Genomic DNA, 18,624 nt, shown 5'->3' with positions numbered 1-18,624 from the left:
TATTAGGTTTAGGATACAAGGATCAAAAACATAAGTTAATAAAATGTAATTATTGGAGTCACTGGGGCTACTGTTTCTTATAGACAGCTCCTCATGGATCCAAAGAGAATGCCTAGTCATAACTTTTAAGATATTAGAAACTATATTTTAGTATATATTAAAACTTTTATGTGTAATGTGTGCATGTTTGTATGGGTATATGTCACATGTGTGCAAGTTCCTATGGAGTCCAGAAGAGGGCATTAGACACCCTGGACTTGAGTAACAGATGATTGGGAGCCAATTTAGATAATGGTAACTGAACTCAGGTCCTCTGAAAGAGCAGCAATCATTCTTAACCAATGACCTCTCTTTCTATTCCCCAAGGTTTTAGTATATATTAATCATCTTTAATTTTATAAAATTTTGTTCAACTTTTTTTGTGTGAATTTTTAATCCAAACACAATATATTCTGTTAAGCATTGCATAAATTCCTCCTGCTTAGGCTGCCAAAATATCTAAGGCCTTACTATTCTGCAGGAACATTTATAAGAGAGTTAAGGCTTTCCTGTTGTGCCTTTATAGCAATTAGGGTGGCCTCCCATGTTTCTGTAGTGCCAAGGACAGGTTTTAGATTGACCTTTTTGAATTAAAACTCCCGTAGGTGTAAATAAACCTCTGAGTATTCTCCAGCTCCAACATGATGGTTCTAACACTAGGTAGTCAGTATTTAGGCCACAGAACTCAGGATTGTTTAGTAGCCCTGGGGCTGTATCTGTTCTTTTTCTATAGGAGGTTTTAATTGGGAGGATTGGAGAAAAGACTCCAACTTGGTAATGTACCCAGAAGTTGAGATTCTTTCTGATGTATTTTGGTACGTCTGGGAATATGAGTACAGCAGTATATAAACCTCATCATTCCCAGGGCAAGACAGTGAGCATCAAGTGTTCTGTAAGTTTATAGCAGTAGCTGATCCCTGGACTCAAGCATATTTATATGCTGTAGATACGAAAAAAAATTGAGGTGAGACAGAGGGATCCTAATACACAATAGACAAGGTACAATTTCCAAGGAAATTATTATCTACATACCCTGGAGGAGAAGAGGTGCTACTGTGGGGGTCTTGCTGGGCCACATTCAGAGTGACAAGGACGAGAAAACTGAAATTCAGAAAATAGATTGAGTAGTCTTTGTTCCAACTGAAGGGTGACAAAACACCATTATCTGACAAAGGTATGCAAAAGGCTTGTCCCTAGTACCACTGATTAATAAGGCTGAGTCATGATGATGGTTACCTAGGAGAGTAGTTAAACATTCTGTTGCCCCTGGACACGAGGCAACTTAGATCAAAGGATTTATAGTTTGAGTCTCCATCACTCTGGTTGCCAGTGTGACTCTTCTTTCTTATACAAATCACACACTGATAGTTTACAGGGAACATTTAGTACCCATGTAAGTGGGCCAGTTCTTTTCAAATGAGAAATTCACCTTTATATGAAGGAAATTTATGTGGCCTTCAGACTCAAAGATGTGTTCAGTCCTTCAAATATGGATACTTAGGTCTTGGATTGTTGATGGCTTAATATATGGCTTATACTAGAAATACATAGAAAGAAGGCTTCAGTGTAACCTTTTCCCTCCATGATAATTGGTAGGCTTCTAAAAGATAGTTGTTGCAGCTTTAAGCAAACCCAGGAGTCAGAAGAAGTGGTGAGGTCACCCACCTTGTTTAAAGTAGGAACCTGTGAAAGTCTGTGGTGGTTTGAATAAGAATTCGCCCCATAGGCTCATGTATTGCAATGTTTGGTTTCTAGTGGGTGGACTATTTAGGAAGGATTAAGAGGTATGACCTTGCTGGAGAAGGTATGTCTTTGCAAGTGGGCTTTGAGGTTTCAAAAGTACACACTAGACCCAGTCTCTGCTTGCTGCTTGTGAATTAACTGGAAGCTCTAAGATACTGCTCTAGCACTGTGTCTACCTACTGTCATGCTTCCTGTCATGATGATCATGGACTCCCCCTCTGAAACTGTAAGCAAACCCCTAATTAAATGCTTAGTTTATAAGTTGTCTATCTCATGATATCTCTTCATAGCAATAGAACAACAACTAAGACAGTGTCTTGTTCCTGTAAAAGGGAAGGGGAAAATCAAAGTATTGCACTATCTGATTGCTCTCAAAAATCTAAGATTAGATCTAGTGTGAAGAAGGGACTTCCAGGTAATAACCTGTAGGAACTGAGCTTGGTGTTCTATTTCAGAGCTGTTCTCTCATTAGGGTGATGGGCAACAGTTTTAGCTATTTTCAGAGGTTTGCTAGTATAAACCTTGTCTGAGGATGATGGCTTTTAAGCAGAGTGAGATATTTTATTAATAGGGCCCTAAATACAGATGAAAAGATGGGAAAATGATGTAAAGGACAGCCCATTGTCACACTGCAATGAGTAAGGGAAGCCAAACCTTGGGACAACTTCTTCTAAAGGGCCTTTTTATTTCTAGTGGTGGTGGTGTTGGGGCATCTATTCACCATCAAAGGCTTCAAACAAGCACCAGCAGACACTTTATGCTGGTGCAAGGGGGCATTTGAGTGAAGTCAATTTGCCTTTCCTCACCTAGATGTGCACCTGTCCTCTAGACTGCAAAGAGTGGGGGAGGAGGAGGAGGATGGCCAGAGTTATTAGGTATGCATAACCATGCAGTGTGACATTCTTTACACTGGCAGTTAGCTCCTGCTCTAGGAGCAGTCAAGTCACCATTTCTAGGGCAGTATCTCTCCACACATAAACAAGCCATGTATTTCATTAATTATTTTTCCACTATCAGCTTAAGGTATGTTATTCTTCACATAGATTCATTCATTCAGCTATCACCTTGTTCTTGAGCCTATTATCCCTCTTGCAACATATACTTTGGCTTTAGATCACTTACTTTCGGAAGGAACAGTGATACCTTTTGGGGAGTTTCAAGGCTGCCTGTTTTGCCTCTTTACCAGCCTGACAGGTTAGACATTTCCTTCTGATGGCCCTTGGTGTGAATGACGGTTCTAGATTTAGCCTGTTGCTGTGATCAATACAATGACTCAAAGCAACTTGGTAGTGGAAAGGGTTTATCACAGCCCATCATTCAAAGAAATCAGGGTAGCAACTCAAGGCTACCTGGAACAAACATCATGGAAGATGGTTTCTTACAGTATAGATATAAATGCTTTGTTAAAGCCATCAGTCTGGCCTTCCAGGCAAAAATAGAAGGGGATAGTGGAGAAGCCTCAATAATTTTTCTCTGACTGCCCACTCTATATCCTGCCTTATGATCTCCATTAAAACATAACTATTCCTATCAGTAGACAATATTTCATCTGGATTCTCCAGGCTTGTCATTTAAGTCATCCCAGTTGTCACAGGAGGAGGAGTAGATGTTCTTAGTATATAAGTGTGTCAGATCAGAAGTTTCAGGGGGCATAAGTGAGGCAGGATTTGGTGCCATAAGTTTGATAGTTTTGGACTAAGATTTCCTGGAACTTTGTTAGTCTACTTCCAGTTAATATGCATGACCCTTTGTGGTGGTATTGTATTGTGTTCCCCAAAATATTGTGTACCTTAATAAACTTATCTGGGGTCAGAGAACAGACAAGCCACTAGGTAGGCAGTGATAGCACACGCCTTTAATCCTAGCATTCCAGAGATAGAAATCCCTCTGGATCTCTGTGAGTTCAAGGCCACATTGGAAATAGCCAAGCATGGTGACACATGCCTTTAATCCCAGAAAGCCAGCCTTTAATCCCAGGGAGTGGTGGTAGAAAGCAGAAAGATATATAAGGCGTGAGAACCAGAAACTAGAAGCTTTTGGCTGGTTAAGCATGTGGCTGGCTAAGCGTTCAGGCTTTCCAGCAGCAGTTCAGCTGAGAGCCATTGGGATGAGGACACAGAAGCCTCCAGTCAGAGGAAACAGGACCAGCTGAGGAATTGGCAAGGTGAGATAGCTGTGGCTTGTTCTGTCTCTCTGGTCTACCAACATTGACCCCAATAACTGGCCTCAGGTTTGATTTTATTAATAAGAACTTTTAAGATTCCTGCTACAACCCTTTCCTTCTAGCATCTTTTAGGACTTAGTAGTACTATGACTTTTGCAGCTCTTAGACAGTGGAGCCAATGTGGTGATATTTTATTTGTGCTGAAATGTGGTGATATTTTATTTGTGCATTAATAAATAAAGCTTGCCTGGAGATCAGGGGGGAAAGGCCAGCCACTTTAAGTAAACAAAGAAGTCAGGCAGCACACGCCCTTAATCCCTTAGCAGGGAGGATCTCTGTGTGTTCAAGGCCACACTAGGGAACAGAGCCAAGTGGGATGACACACACCTTTAATCCCAGTACTAACCATAGAGACCTGGAGGTCTGTACAGACAGTGACAGAGCTGTGTAGGAAGAGGATGTGAGGTAGCTGGGCTAAGAGCCAATGAGAGGGCAGAAAAGCTAGGCATATAAGCCTGGGTAGACAGGAATGCATGCTCTTTGGAAGTTGTGGAGTTGGTGAGGTGAGGTTAGCTCGTGGCTTTCTGTATTTCCCTGATCTCTCTAAGTCTTTAACCCAAATTTCTAGCTCTGTGTTTTTTATTTAATAAGAACATTTAGAAATTTGTCTTTAAGCCACCCTGTAGGTACAACACCTAATTTCTTTTAAAAGTATGCTAAAGGTCTCGGTTCTTTCCCTAAGCACCGAGTTAACACCCAAGAGCAAGGTCTTGTTTTTCTGACACAGTTGAAAAGAAGGGTCTTTGGAGATTGGGAATGCTGTGTGCTGAGGTTTCTACAAGAGTTGGTTTTAAATGTGTAGTTCAGGCTGGCCTTTAACTCGTGATCCTCCTGCCTCCTTCAGCAAATCTACCAGCCTGCACCACCACAACCAGCGGGAGAGATGGTTCAGAGGTTAAGAGCACTGGCTGTTCTTCTAGAGGCCCTGAGTTCAATTTCCAGCAGCCATATGATGGTTTACAACCATCTGTAATGAGATCTGATGCCCTCTTCCAGCTTGCAGGGATGCAGGCAGAACACTGTATGCATAATAAATAAATAAAATAAAGAGTTGGTTTTATCTGATTAAAGGATTTTTCTAGCTAATCCTCCCAGTTAAGCAACTTGGAGCTTGGATCTTGAAATTGGGCCCTTGGTAACCTATAGAGAGGTTTTTCCATTAATCAACAATTGGGTTTCCAGATAAGATAAAATTCAGCCACCACCCAAAGGGTTAAACCTGTACCTTTGTCTTTGGTAGAACTAGTTTGAGTGTGACTTTATCTAGTGATGAAATGATTGGTGTGCCCCAGGAGTCAAAATATATCCCAAATATTGCATTTTTCTGGACGTTTTACTGGTAGACTAGGTAGCCTTTCAAGGCAAGGAAAGTTTAGGATTCTGGTAGTATTTTGGTTTGAGATTTCCCTAGTAGGGATACACATATCAAAATATCATCTACATATTGTAGAACGGCTCCTGTTGACAAAACTAATCTTTAAGGTCTTTTTACAGTGCCTTAGCAAAAAAGTAGGAGCTGTCTCTAAACCCTTGATGAAGGATTGTTCAAGTATTCTGCTGGCAATCTCTAGTGATGAGGTCCTTCCATTCCAAAACAAACAAGTCCCAAGAGTCCGGATGCAAAGCAATGAGGAAAGGTGCATTTTAGGTCTAACTCTGTATACCATTGAGTAGATTCAGGACCTAAGAATGAAGAGTATAAGAATTTTCCAACAGATGATACAGCAGGATTACTACTTCATTGATAACTCTAAGGTCATGCAGCATGTGGTACTCTCCACTAGGCTCAACTACAGAAAGAATCAAGGTACTTATTTCATGGGAACTGGGTAGGAACCAGCAGGCTATGTTTTAGAAAAAAATGAATGATAGTTTGTAATTCCATTTTAGCCTCCTTTTTCAATGGATACTATTTTTGACTGGAATAAATTACCCAGGTTTTAAGTGGATTTTTATTGGGCAAGAAGTTTTGCTTCAACCATGGATCCCTGTATCTCAGATAGTTGAGTTTACTCTTGTTAGAATTTCTTGGGAGTACTTCAGGGGCTAGGGCATTCATGACTATAGGGATATTGTGGAATTGCAAGACGGACCCTGGGAAGCTTAAGAAATCATTTCACAAAGGGCAAGAAGGGCATTTGGGGTCAAGCAGTGATACATACTTGTCTTCAAATTGACAAAGTACTGGAGGAGCAAAGTACTGTGTTTGGGAGATTCCTTCTACCCCTACTATATCTATAAATCAGTAGAGAAGTTCCAGCAAATAAGGGAAGGCCTGACTAATTGGCCTCAGTATCCGTAAGACTAATTTTCTTACTAGCCACATCTAGGGTAAACTGAGCTCCTTCAGCAGAGTTTTAAATGTCAGGAATTGAAAACAGCCTGTTTCCTGGGAACCCTTAGTCCCATAAGATAGCCATGATATTGAGTATTGGGCTTTTCCTACTCTGAGTATGGGGACAATCCACCTTTCAATGCCAGGCCTTATATTTTCACACAGAGGACATGGCTATAGTGGGTGGAGTGGGGTGGTTACAGTAACATGCCCAATGGAATGGGATTTTGTCCAGCACTCCTGATTTTGGCTTTCTAATCTCTGAGGTATATTAATAAGGATCTTTTGGTGGATAGATCTGGCCAATAGCATCTTCAAACTTAAATGCAATGATCAGGGTTATTTTTCTCTTCCCCTCTTTTCCCATTGATCTTCTCTAGACCCATTTTTTGAAGACACTGTCCAACAGCTGAGCCTGTAGTTTCAGGAGTTTTCTATGGATATGAGAGGCTAAAAAATGCTCACCTGGAAAGGCTTATCTTTCAGGAGATAAGAGATCTAGGTTGGTGGATTTTCTGAAAGCCTAGGTTAGCTTATTGAAAAATAAAACAGGATTTTCTTCCCTTTCTTGAGTGATCTCTCTGACTTGTAATAGTTAGCAGATCTTAATGCATTTTTCCTTTCTGCAGTAAGACCTTCTATTATCACTCTACACCTAGGTGTTCCTGCTGTTATAATTCCAATAAGTGGACTCTTGATCTCTGATGACCTGTGTCGCTGGCTGATGGACATTAGGACTTTGACTAAGTAACTTGTCGAATGCTATTTCATCTCCTTACAGGTCCTTTACTTTTCTCCATGGGATGCTGCAAGTAGTTAAGACTAAGTCCAAGTTCTTCCGTGTAAGGGCATAAGGGAAACTCATGGTCTAAAGATTATGGTAAATCTGGAGGGGTCCTCAGAGAAGCTTCTGAGTTTCTTTTGCATTATTGGAGATCTGTACAAAAGTAACATCATTGTGTGTCGTCCCATGGGACTGGTACTTTCTTTAAAGAGTTCTGCAGGCCTAGGGCAGGATGGTTAATAGGAAGTTCTAACTTTAGTATGTTCTGGAGTGCTGAGTTTCATTTTTTATGGTTACTTGGGGCCAATGGGAGAATATGGATTTGGGATGGGGCTCCATGAAATGAGAGGAGATACTTTATTTGGGCCCCATTGCTTATAGTTTCTCATTTGAAAAACACAATTTGGACACAGAAAGGGATCACTTAAGGTATGTATCAGTGTTTCTCCCTTTTTGATTACTCTTTGCACAACTCACTTTTCTGGTAGACAGCCACGAAGACCTGGACATAAGAAAGTTCATACCATTTTCCTTTATTGCTGTAAAACAGATCAATTTGTAGGAAGGTATTATAATTTAGACTTCCACCCTTTGGCCGAATTTTCCCATCACTCACATTGTATTGAAGCCATTTTCTTTAGGTTCTCAGGATCAAACTTGAGCTATGAGATATAGCTGACCCCAAGGCAGGGAAGGTGCTTATAAAACAATTGCTAACACTTCCAAGGAGGCACTTTGGGGTTTGTATAAGTGCTTACATTTATAAGAGGTGATTAGATTGTGTGCAGACATAGGTCCTAGTCACTTTCAAGGAGTGGCTCATGTAGCATCCCTTAAGGAAGTTAAATGCCTGGGGTGGGGGGAGGAGAGAATGGTGCCTGTTATACACATAGAAAAATAGGACATTTTGCACATAATTGCCCTCATAGAGATTTCAAATAAAAAAATAAGTGGGCCCCAGTACCCCATAGATGGTCTGCATAGAACTTGGGTTTGTGCCTGCGACATCAGAGAGGAATCCACTGGGCTGTTTACAAATAGATATTCGTGGGCAATTTCTAGTGATGGGACACTTCCCGGTCCTATCAAACAGTAGAAACTATCATCCTGTGGGGCCCCATGAACCAACATGGCAAACCAATGACCCTTAGCCCCTAAAGTGCACCATTGATCAGCAATATCAGGCAACCTCAAACCCTGGGGGAGTGGACCTCAGTTCTACCACCTGACTTATATTAAACCTTAACGTGAGACTCCAAGCCATGCCTACTGCAGTATATGGGCCCTTGCCTCCAGGCACAGTAAGACTTACTTTAGGAAGAAACGGTCAGAGCCTACAGGGACTACATATTGACTTGCTATATTAAATGAAGATTAAAAAGGGGACATTAAGGTAATGACTAAGTTGCCCCAAAATTTATCTTGATATTACACTTAAATCAAAAGTAATTCAACTGGTAACATTTTCCAGTGCAAAAAAAAAAAAAAAAAAAAAAGAAAGAAAGAAAGAAAGAAAGAAAGAAAGAAAGAAAGAAAGAAAGATTCATGGCTCAGCCCTGAGCCCTGTAAATATGGGGATTTGGGGTCCTAAAATTGTGCTTATTGAATACAAAGAGTAATGGAGAAACACGCCCAAATGAAGCTGTACTTAAATGATAAAGCTTTCCTTGGGCTTCTTGACAGCTGGATCTATGTGTCTATAGTTGCAAAATGACATTGGCACCCCAGCATGGCCACTTCAACTGGCTGCTAATGATCTACAGGAAGTCAGTGAGGCACAGGCACCATCACAAAGTTCTGCCATGATTAGCTTGTGGGATGCCGAAGGTCATTAAGGTGTCTTTGGGCCATATGTCTTACCCAATATGCCTTTATATTTATGGAGCCAAGATATTTTGAGACAAATGGAAATTCTTTTATATAGCTGGAACCATACTGTCTCTCATCAGATGCTACATAGGGAATATAACCCATTAAGAGTTTAGGTAAAACTCAACAAGTTACAATAGTCCCACAAATCAGGGTAATTATAAAAGGCAACGGCTGGGATATCCCATGGCTGATCTTTTTGTCAGTGGCCATGGTTAATGCTAGAAGGCAACTCTCAGGGTAATTTGACTTCTTGATGACTTGGTTATCAGAGAAATTGGTCTGGGTAGATCAGTGGCTGCTCCTGGGAGAAGAACTGGAAGCCAAGGCTGCTTTTGTGGAGAAACAATTATAGGTAGGAAACAAAGGATCATGTAATAGTCTTTGGAACACTCTTATCCTTGTCATAAAAAAGAAATCAGGTAAATGGAGGTTGTTGCAGGATTTAATGGCTATAAATAGAATCATGCAGGCAGTGAGAACCCTCAAGCTAGGACTGCCATTGCCTATTGCTACTTCATTCCATTTTCATTTAATTATATTTGACTTAATTTTTTTTACCATTCCACTACACTCTGACTGTCTTATTTACTTTTTTTATTGCTGTGAATGGACACCAAAGCAACTTATAATATGATTATTGGTGCTCATTCCAGCAGGTTAGAGTTCCTGATCTCCATGGCAGAAAGCATGGCAGCATGGTGCTGGAGCAGTAGCTGAATGCTTACATCTTGATCCACAAGCACTGGGCAAAGAGAGAGCCTACTTGGAATGGCTGAGTTTTTTGAAACCTCAAAGCCCACCCCCAGTGACACACCTCTTCCAACAAGACCATACATCCCAATCCTTCCCAAATGGTTCCCCCAACTGGGGATCAAGTTTTCAAATACAAGAACCTATGGGGACCATTTTCATTCAAGCTGTCATACCAGTGATCTTGAAAAATCTGCTTTTGCCCCTCTTTTGCCTAATTATGTTCTACGTGCACAGTGCTTTCAATGAAAGCTTCATTCTCAGGGCATGAAAACAACTCCTTTACGTGTCAGGAATTTGCTGCTGAAGCTATGAAGAAGCTCTATGTGACAAAAGCAGCCACAGGGCTTACATGGATGATATTCTAATCAGCCACACTGATTCTTCTGAATTAGCAACGATCTTTGTCAACCCCCAAAAATAGTCTTTAGGACGTGGGCCTTCAAATTGCACCAGAAAAGCTTACACAAACATTTCTGTTCCAACAACTCAGTACAATTGCAGGGGAAGGTGCTGTGCTCCCTTAAAAGCTAGATGACACAAGACAGTTCCAAGAACGGTCTTAAAAGTCTTAATGATTTTCAAACACGATTGTGAGATGTTAATTGGCTCAGATCCTCACTTAATCTTACCACCCAGGAACCTTTTCCACTTTTCCAAGTTCTAGAAGGAGAGACCTATCCCTTTTCTACAGGCCATCCTACTTCTGAGGCTAAGACAGCTCTGGCTGTAGCAGAAGCAGCTATGCCCAAGAGTTGAGCACAGAGATGGGACCCATCCACGTGTCTTTCTCTAGGATTCCTAAAATCATCTATGGCCCTCACTGGGGTACTCTGGCAACTGTAGGATGTTTTGGAATGGATCCATTTGAGACATTCTCCTTCCAGGGTCCTGAACTCTCACTATGATTTGGTGGCAAAATTAATCTCAAAGGGAACACATGTGTTATAGAAATGCTAGGTAAAGCACTGAGACAATTGCCATCCCATATTAAGGAGATCAGCTTCAACTGTCCCAACTGTCTACTGCCTGGCAATATTCTTTGGCTAATTACCCTAGGTAGCTTGATTCTCATCTTTAGCCATAAAAGATATTATACTTTTCATCAAATCTTGGGTTTATCTTTCCCAAGGTCACAGAGTCTCAACCCCTTACTTTAGCTAAGACTACATTTACAGAAGCTTCTGACAATGGCATACTACCTACCACTCTTCCTCAGGTTCTATAAAGCTCAGTGCACACCCTACCCTCAGGTCAATGAGTATAACTCTTTGCAGTCTCCATGGATTTCGAAGATTTTGCCTTTTACTCCAGTATTTACAATGACAGCTCCAGTGTAGTCGGGATAGTGCAAGCCTCCTTTGGTCAGACCCTGGATCAAAAGTGACAGCAGCTTCCCCACAGGACCGAGGAACTCTGGTGTCACTGCCAGCTGGCTTGTTGTGTGGGCCATAGTTGGTCACTTTCAGGTCTTCTCCAGCCATTGGTTAAAGGTAATGCATGAGCAGACACTTTGGTCTCAGGCCCTGCTCTGTTTCCCTACTGCTATGTAGCCTGTCTTGATAAAAGCCAGTGACAGCCATGTTCTATAACATCAAAACTCTGCCTCTCCATTCAAAGAATCTGCCATTTCCTGGGAACAGGTTAGGCAAATCATTAATTAAGCAATGCACGCACTGTGCTCGTTTTCAGCCTGTCATGCATGACTATGTTAACCCCAGAGGGTTACATCCCAATGCTCTTTGGCAGATGGATGTTCCTCATGTGTTCCCCTTTGGGAGAGTGCAATTTGTGCATGTTTCTGTTGATACCTATACTCATATTTGTTTATGCCTCTGCTCACACAGGGAGGTAACAAAACATTCTACTGTTCACTGCTTTGCCACATTCGCTGTTCTGAGCTATCCATGATGTTTCAAGAAGGACAATGCCCTTGCTTATAAAAATTTCCATGCACAACATAACACAGTTTCACAACTTGGGCATTCCTTACAACCCAAGGGACAGTCTATTTTACAAAGATACCACAGACGTCTCAAACAAAAATCAGAAAATCAAAAATGGGAAAATTCTCTATGCTTAACAATTCTTTAAATAAAGCCTTATTTACATTAAATTTTAAAATAGTGCACAGAAGATGGCTTCACTGCTGTAGAATGATACTTGTCTCCAAAGGACAGAGGAGTAAAACCCAGGGTGTTATGGAAAGATGTCACGGTAGGAAAACAGTTTGGTCCATGCCCTGTGCTGATGTAAGAAGGATGACGGTATGCTCGTGTCTTCCCTGATGGTGTGGAGTGGTCACTTTGGGTACCTTCAAGGTACACAGAGATCCAGTCAAGAGCCTGATTCCAGCTGAGACTGGAACCCATGGAGAAACCAAAGGGCAGCTCTTGAAGCTGATTGTGTGGTTCCAGAGGAGGAGGCCTGCTAAAACTATAAAGAAGATACCATCCTCAACGTGGGGTCAGAGGTTAACCCTCTGGGGTTAACATAGTCATGCATGACAGGCTGAAAACGAGCACAGTGCGTGCATTGCTTAATTAATGATTTGCCTAACCTGTTCTCAGGAAATGGCAGATTCTTTGAATGGAGAGGCAGAGTTTTGATGTTATAGAACATGGCTGTCACTGGCTTTTATCAAGACAGGCTACATAGCGGTAGGGAAGCAGAACAGGGCCTGAGACCAAAGTGTCTGCTCATGCATTACCTTTAACCAATGGCTGGAGAAGACCTGAAAGTGACCAACTATGGCCCACACAACAAGCCAGCTGGCAGTGACACCAGAGTTCCTCGGTCCTGTGGGGAAGCTGCTGTCACTTTTGATCCAGGGTCTGACCAAAGGAGGCTTGCACTATCCCGACTACACTGGAGCTGTCATTGTAAATACTGGAGTAAAAGGCAAAATCTTCGAAATCCATGGAGACTGCAAAGAGTTATACTCATTGACCTGAGGGTAGGGTGTGCACTGAGCTTTAGAACCTGAGGAAGAGTGGTAGGCACAAAAGGGTGATGTAAATGGCAGAGGAGGGAGAACAATGCCTTTTTCTGGAAGATAACTTAGTACCTCTATTTCTGATGTATCTGTTAATCATATCCATGAGGGAGCATCGGGTCAGGACAGAAGCATACTAGACTTATGGGCCTGGGTTACCACTTCTTCATCCAGTGACTTGGCCACATCTTTCCATACTTCTTTCTTCTAATGACTCCCTGCATTTTGGGGAGGGGGGCACTTCTCTATCCATCTGAGGTTCCAGTGGGCTCTCTTATAGTATTTGTTCCATGCTAGAGCCCTGCGATTTAGACAGGATTTAATATGTCACAGGGACAACCAACATATTTGTGAGAGTGACTCCTTATAATTAGAGAAGATGTAATTGAGAATTAAACGGGCACCGTCTCCTGGGTGTTTGGAGCCACAATAATGATAGCATGGATGTGCCCTATTATGTTTGCACATTCTAGAAATGCAAAAGTCTTATGATCAGATTATTTCTCTTGCTAATAGTTCAAAAACAATCTTTGACAAGCTTTGAGGCTCCAATTCCTTTAGCTTGTTAAAACATTCCTTTTTACTTTTGTTAGGCATAGCAGCTGTTATGGTCTTTCTTATTATCATCTTTATGATCTAGTGCTGAACATTGCAGTGAACTGTCCCTAGACTAAATGTGAAGATTCATCACAAACATCTAAGAAATATGAAAGGAGGAGATGTGGGAGCAGAGGAAGCCCAAGGTGAATGTATAAAGAGTAGATGAAGTCCTGAGTTAATGTGTTGTTGGCATAGGCACCACCTTATCAAGGACCCCAATGCCTTAGATTCACAGAAATGGCAAAGCCTTTTCTAGGTGAGGCTCAGAGAAATGGCAAAGCCTTCCTTTGGTCCAAGTACAGATATTACCAATTGTTCACCATTAGCTAAAACCAGTGTGTACAGAATCTCTTAACCACTTCCCCCTCTCCTGGATGTTTATGGCTTGAGACTGTCCTGCTACAAAGACCTTTTACTTATTACCTAAGACTGCCTCCTTGTTTGGCTGTGTGCATCAAAGCTGCTTACTCAATTTAGATGTAAAAAAATGCCTTGAGTTTCCAAGTTGTTGTTGGTGCATCTTCATCAGAGTGCACAACCCACCTGATTCTAACTTTTCTGTATGTGTATCTGTAATTTCTTCATTCCTTGTCACCTGAGTTTTGTTAACTCATAAGCCATGGCAGATATAACCCCAGATTTCAAACTCTTGTCTCCATTGGGGATTGTCTCTATAGAAAAAAGAAATGTATATTGGAAGCACTGGAATGTGTCTACCTTCGAAGCTGTGGGCAGTAAGATCCTGGAGGGAATGGAGTCTACATTCAATTTACAAACTTCCTTGTTTCCACCCCTGGAAACTTATAACAGGGAGTAATATTTGGGAATATTGTCTTAGGTGTGAAGACTGACTGGGAAAGAGCTGCCATAATGCTTGTCATATGAGATTCCTATCTGGACCTCATGTTTTTGCCATCATGGTAGGTATCTGAGAAGGTAAAGGGAAGGAAGAAATAAGGAGAAATGTTCTGGAATGTGTAAATGAATGCCAGTGTCATGGGAAATTCTAGTGGTGTCATGATTACTGGGGGACATAATGACATCCAGTAACAGGAAATTTTTTGGATACCACCATTTTCGTTAGTCACATAGATCACTGGCATCTTGGCTAGTGATACCACAGTTAGCATCTTGATTCATGGGATTGCCACCAACTTGGCTTACATCATCATTGCCATTTTGGCTCATGTGATCATCAGTATCTTAGTGACATCACTTGCCAAGAAGGCAACAAAATCACATGGTTATTTCTGCCTGTGGTGAGGGCAGTTGTATGATAACATGGCCCTATTCACCATCAGAGCAGGGGTATCTGTGGGATCCAGCCATTTTACAGATTAAATGTGATGGTCACTCCACAGCTTCCACCCAATCTTAAATCTAGGCCTAGCAGCCATTGCCACTCAATTAATTTCTCAGAGGGTATAGACTCACTTTCAATCCTCACTCATGGGTGTTGTAGGCAGGGGAGAGGAAAGGAAAGAGATACTGAATCTGTTTTCCCCAAGCTGTGGTGAATTCACCCACAGAAATCTGCCTCTCATTTCCAAGCACTAAGGGAAGGGGGAAAGCACACTTCCTTGCCCTTTTTGAGAGAGAAAGATTTGGAAGCATCTTGTGCTTCCTTCTTCCTCTTGGCTTGCACGCCAAGATGATACATGTGTGTATTTGAGTTTGGAGGACAGTTGTTAGAATTTCCACGTTGTGCCTATACAGCAAATGGCACGTAGACACATGGACATTTAGATGAAAGAAGATAGATTATTAAAGGAGAAACACAGAGCTTAGAGGTTGTGCCAGATGGGACCTGTGACATGTATGTTCATGACCAAGAACACACAGCTGGGATGGGGTGGGGGAGTATGCCCAGTTATGAGTTATTTGTATAGTACCCACCTCTCCAAAGTTCATACAAGGGAGTCTTTTATTTATTTAACTTTTTTGGACATGCTCTTATGGTTGAATGAAGCCCAGGTAGGCTAATAGCTTTCTGGCTTCCCATGCTGCTGACTTTCATATGCTAATCTCTAGAATCTCTTTTTCCACCCTGTTTCCTATTGTGTCTAAAGACAGCTTTTCAATGAAGATGTGTATGAAATGTTTCTAGATGAGTACAGTTTAAATCAATTTTGTGTGGAACAAGTCCTGTAGAAGGAGCATTCATCAAGTACACCCCACACTGCCCTATTTAGCTACAGTGAGTTTTACTTATTGTGTTTGTGCCATGGGCTGATAGTGTTAGTAGAGACGACAGGAATATGTTCCACATGCAGCCTTCACCTTATTTTCTGTTTTTGGCTCGCTGCCTGTATAGGAGAACAAGGCGAAAGAATGATGTAATCGGTAACTTGTATTTGTCTACTGAAAAAGAGCCTATTGTTTTCTTTTTCATTTCCTCCAGTATCTTATTTTCCATCTAGGGAAATATTCTTAGATTGAGATGATAATGATGATAATTTCATAAACCTCTTTCATCAGACTTCATGGGAAATTTTTTTCTTTGTGTCTCTGAAACCATTTTTCTCTACTTTGACTTTTTAATACAGTAAGAAAATTCAATAAAACAGCTTGGGAAATTAATGTGGAAATTTAGAATTAAATGCTAAAATAGATCATGTAGAGCTTTAACAAGAAACACAAAGAACTATTTTTGGAATACAGTATCACAATGAGTATGCTTTCTAATTTTACTAATATATTTGAGACAGGATCTTACTCTGTAGCCCTGGCTATCCTGGGGCTCACTATGTAGAACAGGCTGGTTTCAGTTTAACAGAGACCTGACTGCCTCTGCCACCAAGGGGCTGGGATTAAAGGTGTGTGACACCACAGTGGGACCCAATTTTAGCACAAGTTTGGACAAAAAATACCTAGCTCCTCTGCCCTTTGTTAGAAACCTCACATTGTATAAATATTTTTGAGACTTTGAAACCCAATATTTTAGATGATCAGGGTACATTATTATAAAATGGCCCATATATAAAATATTTAATTACAAATCCAACTTTCAGGTTATGTACAAAGTGATCACTGACTAAAGCCACTCTCCAGTTTGTTCTACGGGGATAATAGATTAACAGCATGAACAGCTTAAGGCCCTAGAACAGTATTAGCATTCAAAAGACAATTTTATTATAATTAAAATATAAGACAGGGAAGTAGGCTCCTATATTTTCCCCTAAAACAATATTATTAAGTGGATTAAAATGAAATGTTCAATTACTTAAGCATCAGATGAAAATTTCTCTGATGTAACACCTTATCTATTGACCATTCCAACTAACTGACATTTAAGGATCACATATTTTGAAGTAATGTAATTACTGTATTAGTATAACATAAATAAAATATAATAGGAAAAATGATCTCTATAAATCATTTTCTTGTCAGTTTTCTCTGTTGTAATGAGTCAGATTTTTCTAATAAATGGGCAATCAAAATCATCTGTCTATAATCAGCAATAATGATTAGAAAAGAAGAGTCAGAGAAGTGTGCAGTTAATGAGGATCATTCGATATTCATTTGAACATCCAGAGCCGTGAGGCCCCACAGAATTATCTGGAAGGTTGTCAATGTTGTGTATCCATTATAAGAGCTGCTAGTCACATGTGGTTGTTGAGCACCTGAGGTGAAGCATATAGGCTGTATTTTAAATTTCATTAAGCAAATTAATTTGAGCAATAGTGTGATACTAGGTTTAGAATGGAGATTTAGCGTTCTCACATATTGAACGAAAGTGCTGACACAACTAAGTGGTTTATATTTTTGTATTCATTCGTTTTGAAACAGAACATAGTCGCAAAGTGAGAATGCAGAAAATCTTTTTAATCCATTCCCCCAGTCTTCAAATAAACAGAAAAAGATGAATACATTTAATGTAGAATACAAACACTTAATATGCAAGTTCATTTGTTACATGGGTTAAGCATTTATCATGTTTTTAATTTTTTGGAGTACAATATGTCATATTTGAAATGCATTGTATTGAAACTATTCAAATTCTTTTAAAGCACTTTTTTTTTTTTACAAAAAGAAATAAGACCTAACACTAAAGCATAATTTATTAAAACACATTTTTTTTTCTGACAGAAATTGAGGCTCAGTACACAATCTCTGGCAAGAGGGTACCAGTTTAACTGCCTGTAGATTTTGGTAGTGGTTGGTTTATTCCCAATTTATTTAATTTTGGGGCCCAGAAAATGATACCATAAAACACATGGTGCTTTGTCATGTTCAGTTGAAGTAATTGTCTCAGAGTCAAGGTCTCCCTAACCTTTCCTGTTTTGACTCCAAGCACATAGAGGGGCTCTGTTTCTAAAATTTCCTTGTGTGACTAAAGAATGTTGCTCAAAAAGAAACACCACTGTCTTCCCACAGTCTGTTTAGAAATCTTATCAAATAAGCAGGAAAGGTTAAATGTAGAGACGGCAGGAAAACAAGTTATCACTATACCCAGGTGAGCTTTGTAAGATCTAGTCTTCTGACTGTAATTCAGAGATTACCTGGGGGATTTGCTTTGCATAATACTGAATGTTTTGTTTGGTGTGGTGCTTCTACTCAACCTGATTTGCAATCAGTTGCTGCCCTATCCATTTGATTCTCCACCATGAAGACAGCATTTCAGGTTCAAGTATTATCTGGCCCTTGCTTTTCATAGTTTTATATGGATCTCATGTGCATATTAATAAATTTGTTATGCTTTTGAATTGTTGATCTATCATTTGTTATATGGCTGCTAGGGTCACCCTGCTTTTCTACCTAGTATAAAAAGGAAACAAAATATTCTCAAATAAAAGTATAATGTAATGACTAAGTAAAGTGTTTATCAATTTCTGTCACCTAACTTTGAAATGCATTTGCTATGGGTACCAGCCAATCGTTATGGCTATGAGTGATATGACATCAGTGGAATGGTTTATACAAGTACAAATATTATAGAAGTACTTACATAGTTTTCACATCTACCTCCTCTTCTCTCTGCTGGATTTAGGCACTTACCCATAACTTAGTGTACTCTTGTCCACAGACTTAATACGTATCATTCTACTCACCATTGTGTGTGAGTCAGTGGTGGTGGTGGGGCATTAATCTCCTCAAATCCAAAACAAATTCTTTGGCGATATTCTGTATTTACCTTTAACTTTACACTTGGAAACTTTCTCTTCATCCTGGCTTCTCTTTTTGTTCAGTGACTAAGTTTAACAAAGAAAGCATTGACAAAAGTTCAAGCCAAGAAAGACAGAATATTTCATGGTAAGGCCTATGGGAGGCCTTACCTTCTT

Source organism: Peromyscus maniculatus, chromosome X (assembly GCF_049852395.1).
Source record: "Peromyscus maniculatus bairdii isolate BWxNUB_F1_BW_parent chromosome X, HU_Pman_BW_mat_3.1, whole genome shotgun sequence".
NCBI classification, from domain to species: domain Eukaryota; kingdom Metazoa; phylum Chordata; class Mammalia; order Rodentia; family Cricetidae; genus Peromyscus; species Peromyscus maniculatus.
This window is presented reverse-complemented; position numbering follows the sequence as displayed.